The sequence below is a fragment of the Helianthus annuus genome, chromosome 12, assembly GCF_002127325.2.
Source record: "Helianthus annuus cultivar XRQ/B chromosome 12, HanXRQr2.0-SUNRISE, whole genome shotgun sequence".
Classification (NCBI taxonomy): Eukaryota; Viridiplantae; Streptophyta; class Magnoliopsida; order Asterales; family Asteraceae; genus Helianthus; species Helianthus annuus.
The window spans coordinates 95155845-95164172 of NC_035444.2; positions in this window are offsets into that span (position 1 = coordinate 95155845).

Here is an 8328-nt window from a genome sequence, read left to right on the forward strand (position 1 = left end):
GAGATAGAAGAACGCCTCTCACCATTACCTGACGATATTAGAGATTATTCTCACATGAAGGAGGAGGTTGTGGAGGATAATACCACACCAATGAGTCCTTTATCTGATGAAGAGTCACTTGTAGATCAGATGATGTGTGCAGATTATGAGGTAGAGCAGGCTGATGGGATGGATATGTGTACCGAACCTCTTCCCATATCAATGATTCAAATTAACAAGTGTGGGGAAGAGGGTTCGAGGAATAAGATAAGAAGGGTGAAACTACCAGACATTAAGGTATATGTCATGAAGTGGACTAGCAAAGCCCGTAGGAGCAGCTTTAACATGCCAAATATACTGACAAATCTATGGAGGTGGCATGTAAATTTCCGAGCATTTGTTGGAAATGTTGCGGGTAAGTGTGCATTAAGACCACCATAACGAATAGCAGGTACGGTCTGGCTGAAGACCTTTAAACTTAGCGCTCTCGGGAGGCAGCCCGAGGATGTAGAGTATTGTATTGTATTTGTGTTTTATTTTGTTTTGTTTTGTTTTGTTTTGTTTTGCTTTGGTGTTGTGTTTGTGTTTTGGCAGGTTACTATGTTTCAATCCTCGCGGATGCAATGATTCAAGTGTGGGGATGTTTGGCAACATCCCCGTTGAGATATCGGCGAATCCAAGAGATGTTCATAAACCGGTCCGATTACCACAGATGCATCACTACCAACACTGCTGATTTACTAATCAGGTCGTGTCTTGTTCTCATTTTGTGCACCTTTGTATATATGCATGTTTAAGTTTTTGGTTGGGCGGTTGGGTGGTGTTTTGATGTGTTTGTTTGTTTGGTGGGATGTGTTAGTTGGTGGTGTGTTTTAAAAAAATAATAAAAAAATACAAAAAGAAATTTGGGATTTGAGAGTATTAGCGAAAGCTAATGTTCTTGGTTAAAAGAGATCATCCCTTCAAAACTATACATTGGGACAATGTATCCCAAGTGTGGTGATGGGGGGAAATTTTTGAGAATTTTAAAATTTGTGAACCAAGCGAAAAATTGTCGGAATTTGAGCACTTGATATTGTTTCACTTGACACACCGACACCCCTTTTTAGTCATTTCTTGGTGAGTGTTTGAGCCACACATGATTAGTAAAGATGATGCCTTCATTGTTTTGAGTGGCGGTGTGTGTATCGTGTAATAGAACTTGTGTACGAATTCTTGTTGAAGCCTAGGATTAGCATGCTTGTGAAAATGATAGAGGACTTTTAGGTAGCCTCGTCTAGATGTGTGAGAGTGAGGGAATTGGGGGTTGGACCTCATACGTTACATATATGAGCTTGGTATTGTGAGGGGTGGGGGTTTGGTCTTTAGAAAGCCATGTTTGAGCCTTATACTATTCGGTTGTGACCCAAACCTACTTCTTACAAAAAAAAATTACCTATTGAGATGACCCGGTTTAGGAATTTAGTTTGTGATTGTTGATGTTCTTATATATTGTTGAGTTTTATGTGTTATGAAAAAAAAAGAAAAAAAAAGAAAAGAAAAAAAAAAGAAAGAGAAAAATATGAGAAAAATACAAAAAAAAGAAGTATTTAGTTGCAATAGTAGTTGAGAATGTTGAAGAAGTTGTGTATATAGTTAATGTTTGCTTTGTTTAGTAGTAGAAATAAAAACCGGGTCAAATCAATTGGCTCTTGCATATATATCCCACCATTTTCCTACCTTTACACATAGCCCCGTTATAACCCCTAAGTCCTTTTGATTCATAAGCATGCTAGATATTTGATAGGAGGAAACTTGATTTGTATACAAGCTTATTGTCGCACAATCACACACTTGCATTGAGCGTGTTAGCATAATGTTGCTAATATTACTTGTCACCGAGAGTTGTTATGAGGGGTGTGTCTTGTGGTATGATAAAAAGTTTGTAAAAGGACGGTACATTTTAGCTTGGTTTGCATGTTGATCGCTTGTGGTTTTAAAATGGTTAGTGAATGAGTTGCTTGGGACAAGCAACGGGTAAGTGTGGGGATGTGACGGGTGGTCTGTAGGACAACCCTTAAGTGCCTTAAAAAGATTAAAATCCCATGCTTTACACGTTTAATTGTTTGAACTTGGTAACTACTAGTTGTTTGGACGTGCAGGTGCAAATGGAGCTTAAAAGAGAAGTAATTTGGAGCATCAATAAATAATAAAATATTGGAATGGAAGAACTAATAATATCACATGATAGAGGATGAAATTACGAGAACGTAGGCGAAAACGGTGAAGAAAACGGAGTTGAAACGAAAAAGTTATGCTGAAAACAAGTTTTTAGGTTGAAGCCTACCGTAAGCTACGGCAAGGGCCGTAGCTTACGGCGCCGACTGACAAAAATTGTCACCGGCAGTTTATACCCACCGTAGGCCATTTCAAGCCACCGTAAGCTACGGTGGCCACCGTAGCTTACGGTGGAGACTGACGTGAAACTTGTAACTCCCTCATTTAAGGTTGTTTATGGTGCCTTTTCATCATCCAATCATTCCCAACCGTTTTGGAGCACTTCTTGGGCGATTTTGGCTTGTTTTTCTTGGTTCAAAACAATCTCTAAACAATTTTTTGGTGTTTTTTGATTCACATGAACATGGAGACTTGGTGGGGGATGGTTGTTCAAGTCATGAATGGCTAAACTCTTTATAGTCATCTTTAGTTGAAGGTTTGTAGAGACAATTGTGCTTGACTTCATATTTCTAGAATGGTAAATTGAATTTATGTTTTATTTATCATGGTGTGTTCTTATTTATTTGTAAATTGTTGATACTTATGATTATTCTATTTTGAAACCATACGTTCTTGGTGCCGTTGGCAATCGAGATATCATGGGTAGAACTAGGATCGGGTAAGGGTCAATTGGTCATCGGGTAACAACCTCACGTTCTAGGAATCTGAGTACTTAGTTCCCTTTCATCACAACAAGTAATTGCACATGAACTATGTCTATGTAGTTCTTTCTAGTGAATGATAGCACAAATGTTGAAGCAAACCGGAAACTAAAGATGGTGACTCGTCTCTAATTGTTTACAACCAAAACTTTTCTTTTGCAATTTAATTAGTTAATCTTAGTTTAAAAATCAACCAATCAAACCCACTCTTGAATTTATTTTTCTTTCAATTTAGTTTGCTTTAGTGAAGTTAGACATACATCGAGATAGCACATATTCCACAAACTCCCTGTGTTCGATACCCACTTACCGCTATCTATTTAGTTGTTATTGGGATTAAATTTGATTGTGACCACGACATCACGTCAAATTTGCTTATATTCTCAAACTCCAAATTTTTTTTTTATTTTTATTATTTTTTTTATTAAAATTATAAAAACACATAAAAAGTAAAAAATTCTATAAGTCGAAAAAAAAAACAAAAACAAGGTTTTCAAGAAAAAGTCGGCCCCCTAAGCCCAGTACTCGCCGTAAGCTACGGTGGGGGGCGTAGCTTACGGCAGCCATTAAGAAAAAATAAGCTTACGCCAAACACCCCCTGTCTTACGGCGACAATTTTTTTACCCAGTACCAGCCGTAAGCTACGGCAGGGTACCGTAGCTTACGGCACCGAGCGAGCTTGGAGGCCCTGTTTCTTGTCGACATTTTGTATATAAAAAAAAATTAAAATCCGAAAATTACATAATAATAATAATAATAATAATAATAATAATAATAATAATAATAATAATAATAATAATAAAACAATAACCCCAACCACATATTCCCATCAATCATCCCCAACCACAACCTTTTCTCTTCTTCTTCTTCTTCTCTTCACCTAAGAACCCTAGCCTTCATATCTTCATAAATCTCTCAAATCAAGCCCGATTTCAGTGATTTTTGGGTCGGTTGTGACTAAAATTTCACAAGCATTCCGATTGTGGGTAAATTTTTGGAAGGAAATCACGTTTTCTGGTCCGAAATTCAAACCCTAGGTGCCGAAAATTTGGGGCTTTTTGGGGGTTTTTGTGTAGACTTCAAGCTTTTGTGATTCTCATCTTCTACAACACCAAGGTATGCAAGTTCTTTTCATTTTTTGAAGTACATTGAGGTTTGTAAGTTTTCATTATGTTTTTGCTTACACACTTGCTTGTATGAGATAAGATAGAACATTGTGAACCATTTAGTGCTATAGGTATAAATGTGTTGATGTCTAATGAAGATTTTTTGGAAGAATTCTGATTTTAGGGGACATCATGCCAAAAATTTTGTTTGAAAGAATAAAATTTTGGGTTTTTGTACATCTATACCTATAACATGAAGCAAGTGTGGGGAAGATGGGATAAAAATAACTAACTTGAATTGTTTGCTTGGTTTTGAATATGTGTAGGCATGGCGTCTAGGAAAGGAAAGGGAGTTGCAAGTTCTTCCCAAAGGGATGCGGCAAAAAAGGAGGAGATTGGCTCGGGTTGGTGACCCGGACTCGGAGGAGGATGCACCGCCAAGGGGGCCAAAGCCGGATTGGACAACCGGCTCATTGTTAGACCAACCCGCGGAATGGAGAGAGGATCTATTTCACGAACAAATGAACAAGCTAAAACAAAGGGGAGAAGCATTTATTTGTGAAAAAGAAATCCGGGAGGCTGATTTTGCCCCATTCGGGGTCATAGCCAAGTTTAACGCGTTGGGTTGGGGGGCGGCCACAAAATGTTATGATGGTGAGAAGAAAAAAATGTATGACACGCAGATTCAAGAGTGGGTGGCATCACTTGAATGTCCCCCATTCAAGGCTCCAAATAAGATGCGGTTAGTTGGGAAGTGTAATGGTGTGAAGGTAGAGATGTCGTATGACTCTTTGCGCCGGATAGCAAAGTTTGATGATGGGCCGGCCAATGAGTACATCTATCCAAGTCTTAAGGATCTTTACCGCTAAACATCCACAATGGCAAAATATGCTTGACTACCTCTTCCTTCCGGGTACAACACATGGGAAGCTATATAGAAGAAATTTAAGAATGGAAGCAAAGTTGTTATTGACGTTGTGCATGTACAATGTCATGCCAAGGCGGGGTGACAAGATGGAGGTACGGTTTCAAGAAGTGCCAATCTTGTATATGATGATGCATGGGTCACCCAAGGTTCCTTTCCGATTTTTGGTACTAAACAACATTTGGTTGAGCAAGAATAGTGGGGAAAGGAAGATTATACCTCATTGCCGGTTAATTACGGCATTGCTCAAGAAGTACGGGGCAATCAAAGGAGATGAAAGAGGTTCGTACAAGAGGTTTAGACCATTCGACCTTAAGAATCTTGGGTCGGATTGGACATACACCGAATCGGATAGGTTTCATAAGTTGAAAACGGATGGTAGAAGGTGGAGTGCATTAAAAGTGGATGCGAGACCGTTACGACCGGGGGAGGAAGAGGAACCCGAATCAATGGATGATGAAGTAAGTGGGGATGATGATTATCGTGAAGACACATTCACGGTAGATGCTCAAGTAGGAGGTGTCGGTCAAGCGGGGGTTCAAGGAGCTGGCGTACAATCTGGTTATGTGGGTAGTGCATTTGACTATGCACAACAGGCTTATGACCCGTATTGGGCCCATTCGGGGGATATGGGTCAAATCATTCAACAAAGGCGGCCACCCACATTCGGTGATTGGAGTGAACAAAACCAAGTGCTATTTGATCAACAAACATTTATGGGTGCTAGTGTGGAAAGGGCTATTAAAAGAAGTTACGATAGAAATGAGCAATGGAACCGTGCTCATAGATATGCCCGTGAAGAAGAAACAAACAACCGTTACTTGGATGATCGTCAAAGACGCATGCATGACCAATGGCATGCGGGGCAGCCAGTTGTAGGAGATCCACCCATTGTGGACTACACCACATTGCCACCATATGATGGTAGTGTGTCATACCCCACCCCGCCATTGCACCATTCTCAGTGGGTGGACCCGCATGCTATGAGTTATCAACAAGCAAATCCAAGCAGTGATCAAGGAAGCAGTAGTAGCGGTGGAGCATTTGGTTTTGGTGAGTGGACGGATATGATGACATCCATCTTTGGGCCTCCACAGCCGAAGTACTACTAGCCAGGTTGTATTTTGCTCCTTTGTACATTTTTGTATATATGTCTATGTGTTTATGTTTATGTTGCGGTTGGGAGGTTGGGTGGTGTTTGTATTAAGATGTTGTTGGGTTGTGAGAGTTGGTGGTGTCTTCTAAAAAAAAAAAAAAATTTGGGGTTTGAGAATATAAGCAATTGGGGATGTTTTTGTTGAAAGCGATCTTTCCCTCAAAAACCATACATTGGGACAATGTATCCCAAGTGTGGGGATGGGGGAAATTTTTGAGAAATTCAAAAATTTTTGCAAATCCAAGCGAAAAGTGTAAAAATTTGAAAACTTGATATTGTTCCATTTGACACACCGACACCCATTTCTAATCTTTTCTTGGTGAGAATTGAGCCACGCATGATTGTTATTGATATTTCATTGTTTGAGTGGCGGTGTGTGTTGTGTGTTAATAGAACTTGTGTGTGAATACTTGTTAAATCCTAGAGTTAACATGCTTTTGAAGATGATAGGGGACTTCTAGGATGCCTCGTCTAGGTGAGTGCGAGTGTGGGATTTGGGGGGTTGGACCTCATTAATTATATATATGAGCATGGTTGCGAGAGGGGCGGGGGTTTGGACATTTAGTTGCCCATTTTGTGCCTAAAAGCCGATTGTTTGTTACCCCTTAGCTAGTTTCCCAAAAGTTTACCCGACTTAACCCGGTCTTATAATGTTAGTAGTTGTTTTATTAGTATGTAGACATGTTATGGTATTATGAAAAAAAAAAGTGATGTTGAGTTGTCTTGTATATAGAAGTTATGTCATGTTTTGTTGTTTGTTTCATTGTGTAATAAAAGACCGGGTTAAGTCCTTCGCTACTACATATATATTCCTTTTCTTACCCTTGCACCTAGCCCCGTTATAACCATAAATTCCCTTGATTCATGAGCATGTTAAATATTCGTTAGGAGGAAACTTGATTCTCATACAAGCTTATTGTCGCACACACACACATATACGCATTGAGTGGTTTAGCATAATTTGCTAATTTTTCTTGTCACCGAGAGTTTTGTGAGGGGTGTGTCTTGTGGTTTGATAAAAAGCTAGTAAAAGGACGGCACTTTGGTTTGGTTTGCACGATTGGTCGCTTATGGTTAAAAATAGTTTTTGAAGTGGTTGCTTGGGACAAGCAACGGGTAAGTGTGGGGATGTGACGGGTGGTCCGTAGGACAACCCTTAAAAGGCTTAACATAACGCACATTCTACATTTTATCCGGTTATTTGCATGAATTAGGTAATCACAAGATGATGATGATGCAGGTGTTAAAGTGTGCAAGATGCGGGTTTTAGGAAGCTTGAACGGATGCTAGAAGCTGGCATGATCAAGATGTGTGGGAACCAAGAGAAATAAAGGAAACTGGAGCAAAAGACCATTCAGCGCCGTAACCTACGGTCACTGCCGTAGGCTACGGCCCCTTGACAAATGCCAAACTTGATCGCCGTAAGACAGGAAGCGCCTGCCGTAAAAGACCAATGATCACCGTAAGCTACGGCGACTGGCCGTATCTTACGGTGCTGGGTGAATTGTTTTTGTTCGCTGGTTGCCGTAAGCTACGGCAGGCGGCGTAGCTTACGGCGCCGACTGAACCAACCTTGTAACTCCCGCATTGATTGGTCATTTTATGGAGCATTATGGAGTTCAATGATGTGTTTTTCAGTTACCACTTGGAAGAAACGAATTTGGGACTATAATTAGGGAGTTGGAGTGGAAAGAATCTATCTTATCTTCTATCCTTTGATCACCTATCAAACAATCTTTAGCTTTTCATTAGTTTTTGTTGGTGGAACTTGTGAACACTGTTTTTCTTTCCATTTTGTCATGATGTTAGCTAAAGCCATGAGTGGCTAGATACTTTGATGATTATCTTGTGGTGAAGGTTTGTGGTAGACTTTTGTGTTCTTATTTACATTTCTAGAATAACAATTCCTTTTCATTTGAATTGATTGTTATGATGTGTAAGTGGTTGTTAGTAACTGGTTGATTCTTATGTTGAATTAATTAGAAACCATACGTTCTTGGTGCCGTTGGCAATCGAGATATCATGGGTATAGTTAGGTTTGGGTAAGGGTTGATTGATCATCGGGTGATAACCTCACGTTCTCGGAATCTGAGTACTTAGTCCCCTTTCATCACTGCAATTGTTTATACATGAACTATGTCTATGTAGTTCTTTCTAGTTGAATGTTAACACAAAAGTTGAAACAAACCAGATACACAAGATAGTCATTTGTCTCTCAATTGTTTACAATCTAATTTTCAATTC